We start from the raw sequence: 23,687 nt of genomic DNA on the forward strand, positions 1-23,687 counted from the left end.
TATTTTCGACTTCGTTTGTACTTCTTTCACGCATATTCGGCAAAAGTTATCGTTTCCAACAATTCCGGCTAACAATCAAAAGAACACATCGTCCATTTTTTTCATCCAGCTGTTTTAAAAACAAAATCTTTACGTATATTTCTCTATACGTAAATTTCATATTTTACACAGTTTTAACAGTTTCCCTATTTTATGACTCTTCGTATCTGCTTATTATTTAGTTCCTTTGACATCTTTCATAACGTACTACATTATTTCGAAAAATATGTCCCTTTTCTCAACAAAACTTTCACAACGCGGTAAGCCTTTCCGGCTGACACTCAATGCATTTTTAGTTCTTATGTGCACCCACATCAATAGAACTTGCAATAAGAAATAACAACAACAATAACAAACATCAGCTGGTGTGCATTCAACATCACGTTTCTTACCGTCGATCTCGGAGTCTTAAAATGTGACACTACGTACTGTAACCGTCTCAAGATCATAAAATTATAGCCAAAACAAGTGATCACTGACAATTGAATTGGGTGAAATTGTACATAAAACATATGTCTAAGTTGCGTAGACCTAGCTGTGTGTACAAGAAGTCCCAAACTCCAACTAACGTGTAGGCCTAGCCTAACTAACTTACAAGTTACGGTGGTTACAAAACTTACGGTAGCTTAGGCCTATAATAACTAGGCTGTATAACCCTTAAATTAAATACTTATATTATTATTAGTGAAGGTAAATAGTAAATGACTAAAACATTCTGTAGTTAGCCGTGACTTTGTTTACATTACAAGAGAAGGTTGTTAGTGTGACACACCTTCTCAAATTTATGATGCAACACTACAGTAGTACTAGTACTAGAAGGATGGTCATAGTGAACCAAAATCAACAATTAGAATTGTGGTTGGCTAGGAATTTCATATTTTTTTTCATGTTTAATATAATATTTAATCTTTACAGAAGGGCTGAAGTAAGCAATACATACAAAAGATGATTGGTATGTTCATTGCCGTGATAAGTGTAGCAATAATTCGTACTGAGAACAAATTCGTAGGAACATCAAATCAGGCAATACCATTCCTGCATTTTCTATCTGCTTTTGTTTCTCCTTTCATATATATGTTTCATCATAAAGGAAGCATGATAATGGCAAAATGATTCAACCAGCAGTCTGCACAATGCCCACTGTGTTGTTAACTTAAGATACTATTGAATCAAACAGTCAAGAACTCAATGATGTTTTCCACTTTGGCTAAAAGATACAAAATTGTGGAGTGACTAATTGGCTGGGGTCTCCCTACATGTGTGTTTTATACCTCAAATGCTGGCTCTACCCTCTGTAACAAATTTCAAACAATTACTGTATAGTTTACTTGCCGCAAGTGATATACACATCACTGTGTAAAATATGTGGAAAGCTTGCCACCTACCGTATAACCAGCATTGTTCTGCATCATACAAAATAGTCATATATAGATTTATTCATATATATGTTAAAGTTTACAAGCAGTGTCAGCAAAGTGTTTCAAACCAGTTGCAGGATGCAGTAATATATGGTCTTGCTTTGTTTATCCAGTAAATCCGGTGAGAAAGGGCAGATAGCCTGGTGGCCCGCTTGAAGCAAAACCATTTTTAAAAAAACTATCAAATTTTTACTCGTTTAAAGCAAACGAGCAGTTTCACAGGGATGTAGCCAGGGGGCAGGTGGGTGGGGGAACAATGGGAGCGATCTCTCCACTCCCCTGTGAGTACCCCTGAAAGTAAAATTCAACTAAAAGCAGGGGAAATCATTAAAGCTCCTTTTCACGTTGGATGATACTAAGTGACCCTTCTCACTCTTCCCCCTGAAAATGTGTCTGCTACTGTACGTAATACAAAACTCTTATAATAGTCGTTTTTTCTTGCCATGTGGGAGACATTTTGGGCAAACATTTTTGTGTACATCATGGAGCTCCGATAAGCGTTATAATGCTCCCTTTGTGATAAATGCCCTTTTAAAATTATGTTCCTCTCCCACCACATTTCCATTTCTGGCTAAGTCCCTGTTCACAGCTAATATTCTAGACCCATTTGTTCTGCCATTTTTGGTTAGGATGTTTTGGTCCCAAATCCTATCGAGCCAACTTTTTTCTGGACTCAACTTTGGATAGTTCTATTTTCTGTTGTGTTAGCATTTACTTGATCATTGGAGTTACTCATATGTAACATGACCAAAGGCATATTTAAGAGAGTTGATACGAAGTTGGTATGATGATAACATTGGGTGATGACATATGGAACACACTTATTTTACTTAAAACAAGGAACTATAGTGTCCATTGAAATGCATGAGACATATGGTTGCCGGACAACTACCCCCGTACATATACCACCCAGACTCATACCCCCAGGACAAGTACCCCCCTGACAATCAGCCCCAGACAAAACTTCCGAAACGGAATACCTCTGGGGACAACTACCCCTGGACATACATCCCAAGGACAAATACCCCCCCAGGATAAGTACCCCCATGACAATTACCGCTGAGGACAATAACCCCACCCTCCGGCAATTACCTCCGGGAAAACTCCATCCACATGAATACACCGGCACAGATACCACACCCATGTTGCTACCCGAACTAAACCAGAATACGCCCAATGCCCCCCACCCCCCTCTCCCCGTGAACCAAACAGACCTTTAGCTGGTGAACCCCGTAGTATGAAAGCCCATTAGGGCCATGAAAGATAATTTTGTTAATCTGACATATCAGATTATTATTCTGATATATCAGATTGTTATTCTTTTTCTTTCATAGCCCTAATAGCCATGCCTCACCCCCTACCCCTCCTGCGTCTAAAGGGCCAGTGCACACAACGACCCTAGGGGGTGTTCGTTCGAGGAGGTAGTTGTCCGGGTGGGTAGTTGTCCAGGGTTTTGTTTTCCTCGGGGGTAATTGTCCGGTGGGAGTTTTCCTGGGGGTTATTGGCTTGGGTGGGAGTTTTCCTGTGGGTTATTGGCTTGGGTGGGGGTTTTTGTCTGAGGGTTATTTTTCCGGTCACGAGATATAGGGCTTTGGGGAAAGAATTGTGTTCCCTTCATATTGGGTATCTGACTAACTTCTCACACCTCGTCTGCACATTTTTTGATTGGTATGGGGAGGGGTCTAAGGGGAGGGAGTGTAGATTGCTAGCTTAGCTTCATAACATGCTGTTCGTTCAACAACTTATGACGAATCATAGAAAGGATGAGAAGGTACGTCGTCGTTGTACATACGGTTGGTGACACTCATTCGAGTGCGGTCAGGTAGGCTATATGTATTTTATTACGCAGTGGCAAACTGTAGGCTTGTAATAAGCTATACGCTAAATTTAGCTAATTGCATTTGCCAAACTAAGTAAGTAGCTGAATCGGTAGGCCAGAATGTTAGTACGATAGTAATCGAGTTAACGAGCTGACGAGTATTCAAGATAGAAAAGCACTGACAAAATACCATGAAAAAAAAAAAAAACCCGTCTTAAAATATTTTTTTTACTCTGAAAGGGGGGGGGGGGAAGCAGTTTCTCCCACTGCTCCCCTGGCTACGTCCCTGAAAACAAGACAGTACACAAAGTTAAGGGATACGCGACGTTACCTTACAACACCGTATGTCAAACTCCTTCCCATATCAGTGGTATAAACCCCCCCCCCCCCCCAAACCAAATAAAAAAAAACCTTACCCCCTATTTGCCCATCTTGCCAAGGGGTGTTGTCACTGCATATGTGAGGGGGGGGGTATAATATGAAACGTTACGATGATATTAATCCGCATCTCCGCTGAGGTATCAAATACATAATAAATCAGCTTTATCGTCAACTGGAGACGATAGTCTACAGCATGACATCATGATTGCACATAGCATCAAAACGACCAGTGTCGTTGCGCAATAGAATGGTCCGTTTGATTCATGGCTTAATAAATCCGGATTTTCTCGTAAAAAATCGGCGATAGACTAAAAAGAGAATCTCATATGACTATCTTTACTATTTGCTGAATTTATTCCTTCAAATTTCAGACTAAACCTCATAAAATGTGTGCCTGAAAGATCCTCCAAGGAACGTATAATGCAGGTACGTCTTGGTCTGTAGCAAAGACTCAATTTTGATGAATGTAAGGGTGTTATCATATTTCATAAAACTTTTTATACCATTGTGTAATTGTGTTAAATTTGGTACTGTCAGAAAGACCATTTTCTAATTCACGATATTTTCAAATCTTATACATTTACAATGAAGTATGTGCCTGTGACGTCAATTTTTATCGCGCAATGGTCAAAGTTACAACTTTAGAGGGCGTCCCTGTTGGTCCCTTTGGTGATTTTTCCTAGAATTCTCGCTAGGCTCGTCCACGATATAAAAGTAGACAATTAAAGACATGATCCGAGTCATGAACAAGGCTTAAAAGATAACACAATCTAATTGGGGGCACTTAAAATGTTTCTTATTATTAATATGGACTTAACTACGTATCGCTGGTTGTAAAAGATAAGGAAGGCCGAATTTGCGCAGTAATTATTTGAAATTAAATGCCCAGTCGCTTCATGCAAATTACTTGGTCCTTTAGGTGATGAGTATATCGTACGTTTTCGCTACACGCCGTAATTGGTCAATTTAAACTAACATGAAAACGTTTAAACAGATTGATACCATTCCGCTCGTATATAGGCACACAATGTAAACAAAATCGTGAAGGTGTGTCTAGATTTGGATTATTGTTTACAGAGGGACTGGATTTTTCTCAGTTTAAGAGGTTATGAAATGGAAAAAAATTCTTTATCATCGTATTCTGTATACTCGTAGCTTTCCAATGATACCCAATTTGTGTCAAACGAAGCTTGCACCCTCGAGGAATAAACGATCAAAACTTCGAGGGTAATAAAAACTTTCGAAAAATTGTTGTTTTTACGGTAATGCGGCGTGACGTCAGTCGAGGAACTCAGCTCACTTCCGAAACGCTATGTTTACATCTGAGAACACACAACACTACACTGTTGCAGCGCTCCGTAGTAATTGAGATTTGGTGTTTGGAGTTTTGTTTTTACGTAAATTTATCTCGTAACTGTTAAATATGCCGAGCTGATATGTGGTATCAGGGCTCCACCACAAGTAAAGACGGATTTCTACTGCAAGCTTTTCCAAAAGATGACAGAAATCGAAGAATTTCAACACGACTCGCTCAAAAAACTACACATACACAACGTTACGAGTGCCTGTAGGCCTATACTGTTGCCAAACTACTTGTTATGACCATAGCCTATAGGCCTCCTTGATACAGCAAATGACGATATTTTTTTTGTTTACCTAATATTTTGCCCAAACCTTATAGCCAGTTGGTTAAGAACAATCAATACTAGATCTGCAAATTTTCTTGTGTTGTAAAACTGGCGTTGTGTTGTGATTTTACGTAACAGTTGGATGATACAATTCCACGGGCTAGCCTGTTATACAACGTAGGTCTAGGGCTATGTTACCACTACTACTATAGGGTTGCACTGTACAGAATGTCACATTTTCCTTGCACTGTAAGACACAAAATTCTAGAAGCTTCTCTACGAAGTTAAGTAGCAGGATCATCGACATTCGAGATAATTTAATTCATATGACACAATTCATTCGACACAATTCATTCGACACAATTCATTCGACACAATTAACCACTCCATTTTATTATCCAAACTATCTTTCTACGGAATCAGAGGAATAACCCTAAATTGGCTAGACAGTTATATCACAAATAGGTTACAATACACTACATACAAGAATTCAAATTCTGGACTTGGTGAAATCGCATGTGGTGTGTCTCAGGGCTCTGTGTTAGGTCCTTTGTTGTTTATTATATACGTTAATGATATCTGTCATGTCTCCATAATCGCTCATACAGTCTTATTTGCCGATGACACCAATCTTTTCTTTCACTCGAAGAATGTAAATTCACTCCAAAGTACTGTCTCTTGTGAACTGGATAAGTTCTGTGATTGGTTCTCAGCAAACAAATTAAGTATTAATATTGATAAGACTAAGTATATTGTTTTTAGTACCAAAAGAGCATTTCGTTGGGATAAGGACATTACGATGGACGGCAAAATAATTAAATGTGTAACTGAAACTAAGTTTCTTGGTATTAATATTGATAGCAAACTTTCTTGGAATAACCATATTTCGTCAGTATGTAACACTGTAGCAAAAAATACTGGTATATTATCTAAACTGAAATATTTCCTCCCACAGCATGTCCTTAGAATGCTTTATCAAACACTAGTTCTGCCACACCTATCCTATTGTACAACTGTTTGGTCTGGTACATACAATGTTAACATTGACCGCCTAAATATTCTCCAAAAGAGGGCTATGCGTCACATTGCTAATGCCCCACCGCTTGAACATACTAGTGGAATATTCAAGTCCCTAAATTTATTAAAACTCGGTGATATTATAACAGTCAATGTTGCTACCTTTGCTTACAAAGCATGGAATGGATTACTGCCAGTCACTTTTAATGACTTTATTTGTAGTAACAGAGTCTTACATAACCACCACACAAGACAAGCCGACAACGCTCATTGCAATTTTTACCATAGTAACATAGGGAAATTCGGTCTTCGATACAGAGCAATACAAATTTGGAATGATCTATCAAAAAATTTGAAGTTCATTACTTCAAAACCCACATTCACCAGGCATTTGAAAAAGGAGTTCATTAACTCGTACTAGTAATATTTAATCTATTCACGTATCCATCTCAGCGTCACTAGGATATTATTACTGTATATTTAATCATTACGTATATTCTGTATTATAAATATTTGTTCATTTTTCTTTTCTTTTCTCCCAGGGAGTCTCCTACCTAGTTAAGTCTTTTATGACTTTTTAGGAGACTTCCTTTCCCTTTGTACACAATTGGCGATAAAACAAATAAATGAATTAAATATGAAGGTCTTAATAACGGTGGTTTTGTGTATGCTCAACCGACAAGTTTCGGTTCAGGGTCGTCCAACCGCTCTGCTCGGGGACTTCGCAAGGCAGCGTCTCGGCCATCGGGATCGTTTTACGATTCTTCTGCAAGGGGCTCAATTGATAGGGAAAAACACCGATATTATCTTCATCACCCTCAAAACTATTTCCTCCTGTTCTTCCTCAAGAAAATAATTTTTATTCAAAGCTTACGAATGTTCTGAGAGGTGATGTCCTATTTCCTCGGAATCGGAAGATTCGGGAGAAGACAATTGATGAGAAGAGTGTTGTGGTTACATGTAATAAACTGTATAACGCCGTATCAGTAAACAGCGGGGAGTCGGCTTTGGGTGAAATGGTTCCTTTGATGACGTCAGATGAACTGCGGTGGGCAGCTTTGCTTTTTTTTACGAGTGGCAGCTCGAGAGGTCTCTAGGGAATACTTTGACAGCGAATTGCTGGCGTTTGAAGGGGTATTTACGGAAAGTTGTGCATGGGTGGTGTTGTAGTAATGTAGATAAACCATTCTAAGACATGAAAATTTTTCATTTCATAACCTCTTTAAGATTATTTCTTGGACTCATCAAGCTACCCAAAAAATCTCATCAAAAACATTTCAAATGGGCAGAGTATCTAGTATGACCTCATTTTCATATCTGCATATGTAAAGTACTCAATTCAGTGGTGGAGCTATGGAAGGGGGTAATTAACTCTGCCCACCCTTTCCCCCAACCAAATCTGATACTTACCCCAACTATATAAAGCTAGGCTAAACATTTGCATTAGAAAAAAAATCAACACAAATCATTTATATGAAAAGGCCTTTTGACAAGTAAAAACTCATCGAAGAGGAACAACAACCCCTCCCCCAGGGACATAGCCAAGGCATTATGATTTGGGTGGGAGTATAGTGGCTGAAAATCCAACTGGATGGGTTTTGAAGCCAGAAAATTCCGACTGCTGCCTTGTACCCCCCCCCCACCCCTCCGCGCTACTCGTCAATGATACGGTCACTGTCAGTCAGACACCCCATCTTTCGCGATTGCACTTTTGTTCCGAACATTTTCGATATACATATATGTACCCACTGGCACTCATTTCACAAATTTATTAGCCCCCCCCCCTCTACGCCCCAACCAAAATTTCGGGCAATATGCTGATAATTTCTCGGGCACCTACTGAAAGAAAAATCATTTGCAATGTATTTGCAATGGTTAAACTTATATTATTATTATAATTAATATTGTAACGACTTCCCCAATAATTCTAACCAATGTACAACACGGAAAATCATTGTATGTTATTGGCATGCGATGTAATAACCGATGTATGCCTATATGATATGCACATTAACATGTTGAACGCGCGCGAAAAAAAATGTTTATATTTATCGGACAAGTCGTTACAGACCCCCTCCCCTCCCCCCCCAAAAAAAATCAAGTTGGGCTCCTACGCTTATGACGGTAGTTCTATTGGGCATTTTTCAGAGTATTAAAAATCATACGCAGTTTTGTATGGTGGAGTATAAGGATCGCGAGATACAATTTGTGGCAAGGAAAGCGTGGTTAATTTGACTGATTAAAGGTCAATTTTGACCGACATTTATCAATGTCTAGGTCATTCGCAATCACAGGAATATATGAAAAGGCCTAGATAAACTAAAGTGCGACAGTCGGAAATTCCGATTTTCCAACTATCGTCAGTTTTACCAAGTTTTTTTTGGGGGGGTGAGACACCCCCACCCCCTCTAGCGAAGTCCATGCCTCCCCCATATCGTAATTATATATTTGCCCTGAAAATATACCTTGCCGTAGTTGGGGCACCACCCCTATCTTGTTCTGGGTGAGAGTTAAGTGTTGCATATGTACCACAGTACATGTTGGTATTGAAGCAAAGCATCTCTTGGTGGGGTGTAATTTGATACACCAGGGGAGGATCCAGGGGGGTGGGGGTTTAAACCTCCCTTGAGTTTTCTGAATTTAAAAAAACACCTTCATTTGTACGCAGTGCCCTCCTATTTCACAGGATCCACACAGAGCCCGTATAGATCTACTCAGGATCGAGTTGAAGATTGTAATTTGAGTGATTTTACCCAGGGACACACCCTCCACTTAGACCTTTCCCCTACCATTCCAGTCATTTCAATTTAGCTGAGAGTGAACACGAAAACTCCACTTAAAAGTGTTTCAAGGAATCGGTGGGGTCAGAGATCCTTTTCCTGTGCAGCCTCAAAATTGTGGAATTACTTACCTCAATCAGTAAGACTTGTCAACAGCCTTGGAACCTTCACGATATATCTAAAAACTCTAAAAACCTGTTCCAAATTCCATATATGTAATCTTTTTTTTTCTGCAAAGCACCATGAGCTACTTCGGGCGGATACCGGCGCTATACAAAGTGTCCATTATTATTATTAAATAGTTTAAGGTTCTGTTGCCCAGTGTCCTTGCAATTATGACTGTCAGGGTCTCTGCAGAGGCACTGATGCTCCCATTTTGGCTGCTATTGGGCTGCCATTTTGTAAAATTTCCTAGCGCTCCACGCCAACCAATGGTGGCGCTTCGCTTTATAGTTACTACTGTCATTTTAATTTTGCTGAGTGTACATGCACGGAAACCCGACTTATCTACACGGCTAGGTGGTTTTATTTCTGCTGGTGTTATAAGCTGGCCTGCCTTTTTGTAAAATAGTTCCCGGCAACAAATGGTGGGGTCCTGCTTTGATGTGCAACTGTCTACAACATCATAACCTATTGTTTTCTACTGCCCACTCCTGCACAGATGCTAGACATCGTTTAGCAAGTAACACCAGTTTTATTACCCCCCTCCCCCACAAAGTCGTGAATCCTTTTAGGGCCCACCCAGACACACCCACACTCAGTTGGAAAAAATATATTCAGTTGGTAGTTTGGAGTTTCTTCACCCCTAATCATCTGATCCTAGCTACGTCCCTGATTGGTTGTCCACAGCTGATTGTGCAATATTATGGGTAGGTTTTGAAGTAAATTTAACGAGAAATGTGAATTTTAATATTCTGAACATGTAATGGGCTTAAAACCTTGAAAAGTGGAACTGATGGGTATTGTAGGCTGTGACGTGGAATAACCTACAAAAGCAACGATCCACGGGAGATGAGATGATGTCAAACATGATGTGGGACGGGTGACAATCTTCAAAAAGGTTATGGATGAAAACAACTATTGAGAAATACTTGCTTCTCAGGCCAAAGTGTACATCTGGTTGGTCACTCTCATGCTCTGGAAGTGCCATTTCCGGTGATCTGGGAGGTATCAAAACCCAAAAATTTCTTGTACGCTCCGCACCAACCGAAGGTGGCGCTCCGCTTAGATAGTAATTTGTGCCGGGACAACTACCCCGAACATACACCCCAAGGCCAAAGCCGTACCTTTAGCTGGTGAACCCCGTAGTACGAAAGCCCATTAGGGCCATGAAAGCAAATTTTCTTAATCTGATATATAAGATTATTTTTCTGATGTAACCAAATTTCATAGTGCAATATAAAGCGCTATACAAAAACTTACATTACATAACAAATCATCAAGTAAAATTACTCAGACGAAAACTTAAAAATGGTAAGTCGCAATAAGCCAGAATTGTTCGGAGATTAATTATACAGAATAGTGTCACTATAACTAATAGTAAATTAATAGTTACTACCATCAGTGACTAATGCCCGACCCCCCCCCCCCCTCATGCTTCTTCAACTGCCGTCCCAACCTATCTTGCCCCGGGCCTCGGTCCATTCACAAACACTATCGAAGAGTTTTGGGGGCTTATATATGAAAAGGTCGAATCTTTTTAAAAAGTCAGGAAGTTAAAAGTGCCAGGGAACATGACGACCCTAGTGGTGCCTGTTTAACCGGCACCCTGACCCAATTGTAAATATCCTCTCGCAGTTGCTCGAGGGACCAGGGAATATCTTTAGGCCCCCGGGAAACTAAACTTGAAAAAAAAACCTGCATATCTGTCGCTGCATCCGTCCCCTATAGTTAACGGCATATGTCCAGAGGGATACTCGTCCGGTGGTATTTATCCGGGGGGTAATTGTCTAGGGGGTATTCGTCCGATGAGGTAGTTGTCCAGGTGTATTTTTCCGGGTTTTTTTGTCCTCGGGGGTAATTGTCTGGTGGGTATCTGTCGGGGTGGTAGTTATCCTGGGGGGATCCTCCGGGGGGTAAATGTCCGGTGGGTAATTGTCTAGGGGGTATTTGCCCGGTCACGCTGGAACCTAGTAAGGGTGCTACAATGAGAAGCATGGGAGCCCATATAGTTGGTCAAACTTACATTGGGCGTGCAAAATTTTGTCTCTGATGTGCATATGAAGCCAGTTTTTTTCTCTAAGTACTAAATTAATTAACATTTTATTTGACGAGCTAGAGATATGACCATTACTTGATAACTACACATGGTAATCAATATCTGGCTTCATGCTGAGTGGCAAATTTGTCAACAGAGGTTCAGTGAAAATTTAAACTGAAAAGCTTAAACTGTTGCTCAGTTATGGAAATTCTAATATAAATACAACAACATAGTTAAAGCTGAGAAAAACAAAGAAATACTTAAGCAGCACTGTGAAATTATGTGTGCAGAACAAAATGACTCCAACATAAGACTAAAGACCTTATTTCTTTCTTCCTTTCTATTTATTTCAAAAATTTACAATCCAAATTCATTAATCTGTACAAATTTAAATTCATAAAAACTATTAGAATTAAATTAAATGCATCATTATTGAAATGAAATTAGTAAACAAAAAACAACACAGAACCCTGAGAACAGACACCCTGAGAAGTAAACAGAAATACACATTAAGTTCCACATACATAATAAAACAGACAATCATCGCTCTAAATCAAAGAACCCCCTTCCCCCTACAATTGGCACATAACATAACAAAAATTACCCCTAATTAAAAGGTTAATTATCCAATTAAAGACAAAAAAACACAAAATCTCTATGACTTGGGATGGAATGTAGTTAGAAGTTTCTACGGCACATGACAGTATGAATACAGCCAACATGCCTGTATGCATACTGTCATGTGCCGTTATAGCGAATTGACAAGCAAAGAGGCAGTGAGGTAGCAGTTGGTTAATACAGCTCAACTCATTGACAACTATTGACAAAGTTATGATGGCTGACAGTGGCTACACATCTCAGTAAAGTATATTCCCTTCCTGTCTTCTCTCGCATTAATTTTGTCCTATGTGGGTTTAAATATCAATCAACTATTCAGTTAGAGGGTAGGTAAACCCACATAGGACAAAGAGAGAGACAAGGAATACACATCACTGGGATCTGTAAATTAAGAAGAAAAAGGAAAAAGAAAGAAAAAATCTAAACTACTGGCAGGGAGGTGATCTCCACAGCAACAAGACGGTGTATGTACAAGCCATGTTAGTTTTAGCTTTGTACATGCAGGGACTGGGGGAAGCTACTGTATTTATGTCAGCAAAGTAATGTAATGAGAAAACATTACAATGGTAGCAGGTACAGTACAATGACAAGACAAACACTTTAATTAAAAATGTAAAGAGAAAACAGTACAATGGAAGGTAAAATGACAAGACAAACACTTTAATTAAAATAGAAAAAGAAAGAAATAAAAATCAAAACTACTGGTAGGGAGGTGATCTCCACGGCAATAAGACGGTGTATTTACAAGCCGTGTTAGTTTTAGCTTTGTACATGCAGGGGACAGGGGGAAGCCTTTGTATTTACAGCAAAGCAATGTAAAGAGAAAACAGTACAATGGAAGGTACAATGACAAGACAAACACTTCAATTAAAATAGAAAAAGAAAGAAATAAAAACCTAAACTACTGGTAAGGAGGTGATCTCCACGGCAACAAGACGGTGTATTTACAAGCCGTGTTAGTTTTAGCTTTGTACATGCAGGGGACAGGGGGAAGCCTTTGTATTTACAGCAAAGCAATGTAAAGAGAAAACAGTACAATAGAAGGTACAATGACAAAGACAAACACTTTAATTAAAGTAGAAAAAGAAAGAAATAAAAAATCTAGACTACTCGTAGGGAGGTGATCTCCACGGCAATAAGACGGTGTATTTACAAGCCGTGTTAGTTTTAGCTTTGTACATGCAGGGGACAGGGGGAAGCTTTTGTATTTACAGCAAAGCAATGTAAAGAGAAAACAGTACAATGGAAGATAAAATGACAAGACAAACACTTTAATTAAAATAGAAAAAGAAAGAAATAAAAATCAAAACTACTGGTAGGGAGGTGATCTCCACGGCAATAAGACGGTGTATTTACAAGCCGTGTTAGTTTTAGCTTTGTACATGCAGGGGACAGGGGGAAGCCTTTGTATTTACAGCAAAGCAATGTAAAGAGAAAACAGTACAATGGAAGGTACAATGACAAAGACAAACACTTTAATTAAAGTAGAAAAAGGGAGGAAATAAAAAATCTAGACTACTCGTAGGGAGGTGATCTCCACGGCAATAAGACGGTGTATTTACAAGCCGTGTTAGTTTTAGCTTTGTACATGCAGGGGACAGGGGGAAGCTTTTGTATTTACAGCAAAGCAATGTAAAGAGAAAACAGTACAATGGAAGATAAAATGACAAGACAAACACTTTAATTAAAATAGAAAAAGAAAGAAATAAAAATCAAAACTACTGGTAGGGAGGTGATCTCCACGGCAATAAGACGGTGTATTTACAAGCCGTGTTAGTTTTAGCTTTGTACATGCAGGGGACAGGGGGAAGCCTTTGTATTTACAGCAAAGCAATGTAAAGAGAAAACAGTACAATGGAAGGTACAATGACAAAGACAAACACTTTAATTAAAGTAGAAAAAGGGAGGAAATAAAAAATCTAGACTACTCATAGGGAGGTGATCTCCACGGCAATAAGACGGTGTATTTACAAGCCGTGTTAGTTTTAGCTTTGTACATGCAGGGGACAGGGGGAAGCTTTTGTATTTACAGCAAAGCAATGTAAAGAGAAAACAGTACAATGGAAGATAAAATGACAAGACAAACACTTTAATTAAAATAGAAAAAGAAAGAAATAAAAATCAAAACTACTGGTAGGGAGGTGATCTCCACGGCAATAAGACGGTGTATTTACAAGCCGTGTTAGTTTTAGCTTTGTACATGCAGGGGACAGGGGGAAGCTTTTGTATTTACAGCAAAGCAATGTAAAGAGAAAGCAGTACAATGGAAGATAAAATGACAAGACAAACACTTTAATTAAAATAGAAAAAGAAAGAAATAAAAATCAAAACTACTGGTAGGGAGGTGATCTCCACGGCAACAAGACGGTGTATTTACAAGCCGTGTTAGTTTTAGCTTTGTACATGCAAGGACAAGGGGAAGCTTTTGTATTTACAGCAAAGCAATGTAAAGAGAAAACAGTACAATGGAAGATAAAATGACAAGACAAACACTTTAATTAAAATAGAAAAAGAAAGAAATAAAAATCAAAACTACTGGTACGGAGGTGATCTCCACGGCAACAAGACGGTGTATTTACAAGCCGTGTTAGTTTTAGCTTTGTACATGCAGGGGACAGGGGGAAGCCTTTGTATTTACAGCAAAGCAATGTAAAGAGAAAACAGTACAATGGAAGGTACAATGACAAGACAAACACTTTAACTAAAATAGAAAAAGAAAGAAATAAAAACCTAAACTACTGGTAAGGAGGTGATCTCCACGGCAACAAGACGGTGTATTTACAAGCCGTGTTAGTTTTAGCTTTGTACATGCAGGGGACAGGGGGAAGCCTTTGTATTTACAGCAAAGCAATGTAAAGAGAAAACAGTACAATGGAAGGTACAATGACAAAGACAAACACTTTAATTAAAGTAGAAAAAGAAAGAAAGAAAAAATCTAGACTACTCGTAGGGAGGTGATCTCCACGGCAATAAGACGATGTATTTACAAGCCGTGTTAGTTTTAGCTTTGTACATGCAGGGGACAGGGGGAAGCTTTTGTATTTACAGCAAAGCAATGTAAAGAGAAAACAGTACAATGGAAGATAAAATGACAAGACAAACACTTTAATTAAAATAGAAAAAGAAAGAAATAAAAATCAAAACTACTGGTAGGGAGGTGATCTCCACGGCAATAAGACGGTGTATTTACAAGCCGTGTTAGTTTTAGCTTTGTACATGCAGGGGACAGGGGGAAGCTTTTGTATTTACAGCAAAGCAATGGAAGGTACAATGACAAGACAAACACTTTAATTAAAACAAAGAAGCTATTGTATTTACAGCAACAAGTCAAATGAGAAAAAAAGGTGAAAGACCATGAGAAGACAAGGACTAGACAATACCAGGACAAAGACTAGACAATACCAGGACAAAGACTAGACAATACCAGGACAAGGACTAGACAATACCAGGACAAAGACTAGACAATACCAGGACAAGGACTAGACAATACCAGGACAAAGACTAGACAATACCAGGACAAGGACTAGACAATACCAGGACAAAGACTAGACTATAACAGAACAAAGACTAGACAATCCAGGACAAGGACTGGACACTACCAGGACAAAGACTAGACAATACCAGGAAAGGACTAGACCATACCAGGACAAAGACTAGACAATACCAGGACAAAGACTAGACAATCCAGAACAAGGACTGGACACTACCAGGACAAAGACTAGACAATACCAGGAAAGGACTAGACAATACCAGGACAAAGACTAGACAATACCAGGACAAGGACTAGACAATACCAGGACAAAGACTAGACTATAACAGAACAAAGACTAGACAATCCAGGACAAGGACTGGACACTACCAGGACAAAGACTAGACAATACCAGGAAAGGACTAGACAATACCAGGACAAAGACTAGACAATACCAGGACAAGGACTAGACAATACCAGGACAAAGACTAGACTATAACAGAACAATGACTAGACAATCCAGGACAAGGACAGGATTGAACGATAACAGGACGATACCAGTTTGCACAGACAATACCAGCAGACAAGACAAGACAAGCACTGGAAAATACCAGAACAAGACCTTTGTGTTGATATTGTCCAGTCCTTGTCTTGTCCTGGTATAATCTATGCAAACTGGTATTGTCTATTCTGGACAACAATACAAACACATATATTGCACATTATTTAGTACTGGCACAATAGACATCCTATTTGAAAGTAGCCATTGACATTTGAAAAACATTTTGAATAAAATTTGTACAAAATAACAATTGTAATGTAAATGAAAAGCAAATAAATCATTTAACAATGCACCATCAATCCAGTTTAAAAAAAAAAAAAAAGGTATCGTGAACAATAGCCCATGAAGATAACTCAAGAGCTAATATAGGCTGTGCGGCACTATAAGAGAAATCAACATGGGCCTAACAGTGGTTCACAGCAGCTTAAGAACTACTGACGGGTGGGGGGTCGCTGGCCCCCTCACCCCAGAAACGCACATAAGCGTGCGGTGGGAGGTGTGCACTATACATGACCTAAACTGAAAGCATCCTGAGATTCAGAACAGTTCGGGCATCCAGATGGCAGATGAACACCTCTCGGTCAAGGATTGGGTGATCGGTGCCTATAAAATACACCACACACTCCACATTAGTGATGGAGGCTAGACTAATAAGATATAAAATGTACAGCTGATATATGTGACAGTAGTCACAATGGACATTAAAGTTTCTGAAACTGTACAACAGATTTATAACAATAGCCCAATGGGCACTAGGGTCTATTGATGAAAGGAACTCAAATGCGTTGTATATGTCATCACCCAATATTATCATCATACCAACTTTAGTTGATACAATATGACACTGTCTCTACTGAATATTCATAGTATCACACATGGTCAGGTACCATTCAGTAATTCTTATACTGAAGTAAATGATAATACAAGAGCCCAATGGCATTATCAAAATTTGGTCCAGAAAACTGTTGGTTCACAAAATTTGGACCAAGAAAAAGTAAAAAAAAAGTCATAAAATCGTACAAAGTATTTTAATAAAATAACTTTTAACTTAATGAAATAACTTGATCAAATTTAATCAAATAAGACTTTTCAGGTATGTGAGGATATGACGTCACAGCTAGTCTGGTTTCAGCAGTTTCTACACAATCAGATAGAACTTTAATCTACACAATCAGATAGAAACTCCTAAGCGGAAAATGAATTGGAATACTTTCTTCACTATTGGGTTCTTTTATTGTCCTCTTTCATATAAGATAAACATTGTGACACCTGAACTCTCCTATAAGTATAACTGACAGGAGTTCTGGGATTGCTTTGAATAGCTATTAGCAGATTAACCCTGCAAATCAAACCATTGCATAAATTCTACTCGAAGGGCACCTTATTGTAGATTGTTAAAACCAAAAGCTACCAGTCTAGGTTGCATTTCGTTACTGTTACTCTATTGACAATTGACCTGTAATTGATCATTTTGGGTTATTTTTATACTCAAATATGATCTCAATGATATTGTCATATTTACTTTTTATATTTTATTGGTACAAAGTATCAAAACCCTAATAAAGACCAAAGGACGACCGGTACTTAAAAATGGACAACCGGGACCTGTGATCCCAATTACCAACTTTTGCACTTATAATGTACACATATTTCTATCGGGTCCTCTGGGACCAAGTATCTCCTGTACGGAAGCAGATATGGACCTGAGAGTTGCAGATTTGGGATCCTGGGCATCGATATTCCCATGTGACGTCATTTTGACGAAATCCTTTTTTTGGGCAATTTTGGCAAAAAACTGCAAGGGGTACACCCCTTATGGTTTTTGGGGTGAAAATAATTGTTGTCGCTAAGACGGGCAATGTGTATCTTTTCTAGTTGTTCTTGACAAGCTGATTACAAATCTGAAGTTTATTTTGGGATTGGGTGTTGTGTGGGGGGCGTAGGGGCCAAATACCTAGGGAGGGGGGCACAGGCCCAAGTGGGTGTCCCCAAAAACACACAAGGTAAGGGGCTATGCAGTGAGGAGTTGCATATTAGGGTTAGGGGAAACCATGCCTACAGTTTCAAGACATAGTTGACGCTTCACACGCGCCCTGCAAGAGCTAGGCCCCTTCAAAGGGGACAAATCATGTGGACATGTGGTAAAAAGCTGACATTTAGGAGACAAGTAGCCTCGGGCTTGAAATTGGTAGTGCACCCACCTACGTGTGTCTACTACTCACTACTGATAACTTGGCCTGATTTAAGTTCGGGTAAAAAAACTAATCAAATGTTGACGTAGGCGCAGGGGTCCTTGTATAGGGTACAGTAGCTACTACAGGTGAAAAACGACTATTTTTGAGGGGGCCTCCAAAACATAAAGACTATACCCCCTTCCCAATAATAAATGCTACCGTATGAGTTGTCTACACGTCCTTAGGACTCTCGTCTCCCACATAACAAAAAATTAGCCCTCTCACATACCCTCAGTGGAAAGGACGGGGTACCAAAAAGAGGTACTTTTTAAAACTTTTCAAGACAAAAACACCTATTTTTGGCGCAGATAGAAATCATATAAACAAAAGGCCTTTTCCGGTCAGATAATTACACGAAATTGGTGTATGACAATGACAAGGGTTTCTCCTACTCCACATCAAAATTTGATGTCGATGGGTACTTCAGAGAGGACAGGAGGGGGGGTTGACAAGAGGGAGTTTTCCAACTTTTGCACGTATGAAGAGCACATATTTCTATTGGGTCCTCTGGGACCACGTATCTCCTGAACGGAAGCAGATATGGACCTGAGAGTTGCAGATTTGGGATCCTGGGCATGGATAACCTCATGTGACTTCATTTTGACGAAATCTATTTTTTGGGCAATTTTGGCAAAAACTGCAAGGGGTACTTACGGTTTTTTGGGGTGAAAATATTTTTTGTCGCAAAGACGGGCAATGTGTATCTTTGCTGGTAGTTCTCGACATGCTGATCACGAATCTGAAGTTTATTTTGGAACTGGGTGTTGTGTGGGGGCTTTAGGGGCAAAACACCACTGGGAGGGGGCGGGGACCCGAAATTTGGTGTTTCCAGAACGAACGAATGACATCTCATCTGGTGCTACTTAGGGCGCTGAATATGAATCTGAGATTATTTTGGCGGTTCAGAGGCGTGGGGAGTGGTGGGGGCATTTAATGCCTTCATGGCGCATGCTACTGACACTCTGTGCTGGATGTTTGGCCTTTTTTTATTCAAACTTACCCCCTTACCACTCGGAGAAGTGCCACACCTAGGAGTTTCAATCTATTTTGGGAAGGGGACACCCTAGTGGTGAAACCCCGAAAAGATGGCCGTATTGGGACCACCCCAGTAACTATGGTAACGCTCCAAAGTGGAAAGGTCGGGATTTCCTAATACATAGTAACACTAATTATTATGACCTATTCGGATTTTTTTCAAAAAGACCAGTATTGTCATAGAAAGACTACACTAACCACTGCTGTTTTCCCATTAACTGCAATCGTTCTAACCTAAAGCCTTGGTGAAGGTCTCCGAAAGCTTTAAAATGTCTTAGATAACAAACGGTATCGTGTTTCAATAAAACTCAACTAAGAGATGCATGATTTGTTAACTGAATAGAGATTTAAAACATAACAAAAACTCCACGTTAGTAGCATGCATTGAACAACCATACCAAAGGACTGGCCATCTCAGAATCATTCTAGTAGACCCTTCTAGTAGAGCACTAGTAATCAGGCCGTCTGCTGAGTTTTGTACGCGTTGGAAGCTATCAATGAGAGCAATGGTGGCACAGACTGCAGAAGAGAATTTCAGTTGTAAATCTAATTTTGAGGTTACAATTGTCTGGACAAGCAATGCACATGTGTCTTCAGTAATGTTATGATGTATGCGACCAATATTCCTAATGGAGAGATAACTGCCTTTGCAAATAGTATTTATATAGATAGTATTTAGACTGATTTTGATATAAGTTTGAAATACACCTATTTTTCCTTTGGATTAATTAAAGAGAGAAAGAAAGCAATTCTTCCTTTGCTTGGTTCAATTAGACATGAATGTCTTGTTTATGTACTAGCCAACCACAGTTTAAGATGTTTATTCCAGTATATTTTACTGTCATTTACTAATACAGGACTCATTGTATGAGTTTCATTAAACTCAGGCTACTGTTGGACACACTAATTTTACAATTTTAGTAACTACTCCAAAAATCAATTACATAGGTGTGCACATACAAGACACATATCGCAGATTTCTGTACCTTTTCATGGAATCAAAAGTGCATTCCAAATATCCATGTAGCTCTACGCATACTCAATGGTCATCTCTATGTGAACTCTCTCTATCTTGGCCCATTTTCATGCTCTCTGTGTTATTGCCATTTGTGGCCTGCATCTGCAAACTTGGTAGGAGATGTGGAGAAAAGAGTGAGTGTAATGTATACAATTACAATTATATAATTATTGCTACACCTTAATGCTCAGGAGACACATATGCAAGTATGCAAGGTCTCGCTTTAAATATACTCCAAAAAAAGCTGTTTCTACTGATTTCATTTTCTGATATCCTGTCACATCTACTACCAGCATCATCAACATATTTAAGATGAGCGAGCAAGACTTTCAATTTTTCTTTAATAGTATAGATCGACTCTAAGTGCACTGACACCTTGCACAATGTAAACTATTAAGTAGGGTCTTGTGAATTGCAAATAGTAGTCAAGACCAGCTCACTAAATACACAGCTTAACAAATTGACATAAGAACAACAGTTTGAATAACAGTACTTTGCAAGAAAGTTACCAATTAATTAATGGCATTTAGTTGTGTCTATGACCACATGGTGTGCCATTTCAATAACTTCAACAGTGACGAAAGACTACAGAGACATTTGGATTAAAGAAACAGTTTTTTATGTTTGAAAGGTAATGTATAAAAGAACATATTCTATACATTGTGTGCAATGACACATATAATGAAAAAAAAATCACAGTTTTAAGGAACTGACAGTATGGGGCCTAGGTTGGAAAAAAACTGGTTTCACCAAAACAAGGAAAAGGGAACTGTCTGCAAAGGTTCCTACAAATTAAGATATTAGATTATTCTCAATTTCCTTCTTCTTGTCACACTTTAGAGTTTTATTATGCAGACACATGCTTTAGTGTTTAGATATTGTACTTGTTTTGTTGCCAAAGAGTTGGCAAATAAACTATTTGGTTTCCGCCTTCCTCTTTTCCCACGATACTTGCTATAAAGTTATTTTGACTGTATGAACACTCACCATACAGATGTTCTGGTCAACTGTGTGTAGCATTTTGTACTATAGGAACAGTAGCTGGACACCACTATATCTGATCATCTGTGTGGATACCATTCTGTAGGACAGTACCTTGGGACTATAAATGCCATCATCATCAAGTTCAATCACCTGTTGCAAAAGATATTTAACACTGTTGAGAAATAAATAGATAAATATGATATGGAATTAGCAAACTGTATGAAAGGTACTGTACACACTGTATGATTTGCAGAAGCAACTTGTTTGGTTTGCTCTGAAAGAGTATTTTTCATTGTACTAAAAGCATATGAACAGTACATACTGGAAATCCTCTACTGAAGCAACCACACAGTGCTGTGTACTGTACATTATAATGCCAAACATGACCTTCAAGTTGCTCTTCACGCTACTTAAAATTAAATCCTCACATTGACAAACTTTTGTATCATGTTTTCTGTCATAAAGTTATCCATATAACACAATATGCTATGCCTACAATGACTGTACAACTTAACCTCCAAAGGGGCACCGACTTGTTAACTAGAAATATATACTTGAGCCAAGCCTAAAGTAAAAGTCTGCTAACTTAAAGAATAAGGAGTAAAAAAGTTAGTATGCATAACTGTAGTAGGCTTAGTAATGTTACTATAGGCGTCAATTAAAGGCTTAATAACATGTAGTATTTCCCTGGTGTCATGAATGCAACAGGGGGCTTATTGTTCTCACTTGCCAGTTGGGGCAATTTTTTCTACCTGGTTTGATATTCAGTGGCCTATGCTCAGTCAGTACACTTTGGTACACCGTAGCCTTCAGTAATTAGGCTGAGGCCTATGTAGATTCACACCTCTTGAACAGAGTCTTGTGAGAGTAATTGTGGGAGTAATCTTGTGTTACGGTAACCTGTTTTGGAAGTTATTGTACAAATGTCACATTAGTGAGTGTGTTTTAAGTATATCAATGTAACTTTTGTATTTGTTGCCATGGATATATCTTATGCATCTCTCTTTCCCAAAATTGAGTTGAACATATGGTGTCATTCATGGTAGACCCAGGCCTCCATTTTGTGTGCTTGTTTCAACCTAAGCCTAGATTGTGAATTTGTGTAAAACTAGACTCAGTAGTTGTTTTACAATAACCAGCATTGAACCACATAGAAATGGAAACAATTTTATCCTGTCTAAAGTAAAGGCTTAGGCTATTCCCCCTGTTTGAAATATTTTGACACATCATCTTAATTTCCTTGACTCTTGAGGCTTAACACAATGGGAGGAGGGTTAGGCCTAGAGCTTGTTTTAAAAAGACTGCAGCACAGTATGCACATAAAATTTCTAAAAGATTATACTTTCATATCTCGGGAAGATATCAGGATTGCGTTCATTTTGCTTTAACTAAACTAAAGACCAAAAGTTATACACCAAGCCCAAGTTAGGCTAGGCCTATGATAAGCGTATCCTATGCGAATCACTGTCTTGTCAGGCCATGGGAAAACGTTAGGCACCGCCTTTACAAAGGATTGGTGAATAACTAATTTCTTGACATGATATCATGATTTGGCCGAAGAAAACGTCTATTTTCTTTACTTAACTAAGAGACGAAAACACCGAACCTATGCTTAAGCATAACCTATTCAGTATGCGAAGTACCATGTAGGCCTACAGCACATAGGGCTATAGTAATAGTAACCACAGTAACACGTAGGCGTCCTATGCAACGGCATAGGTCTCACGCTAACTTGATATCAAATTCAAAGTAACTTTGGTAAATAGAAAGAAAAGTTTACTTCTACTTGACCCACCAATAAAGAAGCCGCTTATCCACACATCATCCCTGAAAGAATCGATAATATCATCCGGTAAGTAGGAAATATGATGAAATATCGCGTTCAACAACGTTGAGTTGAACTGGTCGCGCAGCACGTTTTATTTAGTGTAATTTACGATTCATCATCGCGGACGAGCCTGTTTGTCTACAACGATGAACCAAACGGACCACATCACCAAACTAACCAATATCACCAAAAGGACCTATTGCGCAAATGCAAAGCATCAAACGGACCAGTCAACTGGTCCGTTTGATGCCCGTCTGCGAATTTGCTGGATCAAACGGACCAAAAACGCAGGCATGCAGCTGCCTCCGCCTCTCCATCTCTCTCTCTCTCTCTTCTCCGGCACTCTCATGGCCTCTTTCCATCTCAACTCCCACCAACTCTCTCACTTCCTCTTCATCTCCTGTCTCTCCTCCGATTCCCTCCAGGGGAACTGTGGGTTCGGTGATAGATCTAACCTGTCCCGGCCTGCTAGCCAGGTGTCGATGTGCTGCCACTGTCTGGTGTGAAAACAATACAGACTAGACAGAGGTCTCGGAATAGTTCACACATTTAAGGTGGCTTCGAGACATGCCTGAGAAACCCACGTTAAGGAGAGACTAACGGCGAATAGTCTAACGTATATCAAACGGAACGACTATAAGGAGGAAGTGTTGTGGG

General features: G+C 39.2%; 1 protein-coding gene and 2 long non-coding RNA genes across 4 annotated transcripts in view; 1 reads left to right on the plus strand and 2 right to left on the minus strand.

Moving 5' to 3' along the window:
* LOC139982120 (uncharacterized) overlaps nt 1–23,687 on the minus strand; it is a 671,468-nt gene that overhangs the window by 259,326 nt on the left and 388,455 nt on the right. The gene's annotated exons all lie outside the window — the stretch shown is intronic.
* Nucleotides 11,615–15,298, plus strand: LOC139982164 (uncharacterized). 2 transcript variants are annotated; one of them, XR_011798008.1, is made up of 3 exons: nt 11,615–12,339; nt 12,613–14,778; nt 15,166–15,298. It is a non-coding gene; the product is annotated as an uncharacterized lncRNA (long non-coding RNA). The 2 variants fall into 2 exon arrangements; XR_011798009.1 differs by having other exon boundaries at nt 11,616–12,339; nt 12,816–14,778.
* On the minus strand, nt 19,582–23,316 carry LOC139982163 (uncharacterized). Its single transcript, XR_011798007.1, has 4 exons — nt 22,998–23,316; nt 21,206–21,374; nt 20,187–20,327; nt 19,582–19,719 (listed from the first exon to the last, which is right to left on the minus strand). It is a non-coding gene; the product is annotated as an uncharacterized lncRNA (long non-coding RNA).

Source organism: Apostichopus japonicus, chromosome 16 (assembly GCF_037975245.1).
Source record: "Apostichopus japonicus isolate 1M-3 chromosome 16, ASM3797524v1, whole genome shotgun sequence".
NCBI lineage: Eukaryota > Metazoa > Echinodermata > Holothuroidea > Aspidochirotida > Stichopodidae > Apostichopus > Apostichopus japonicus.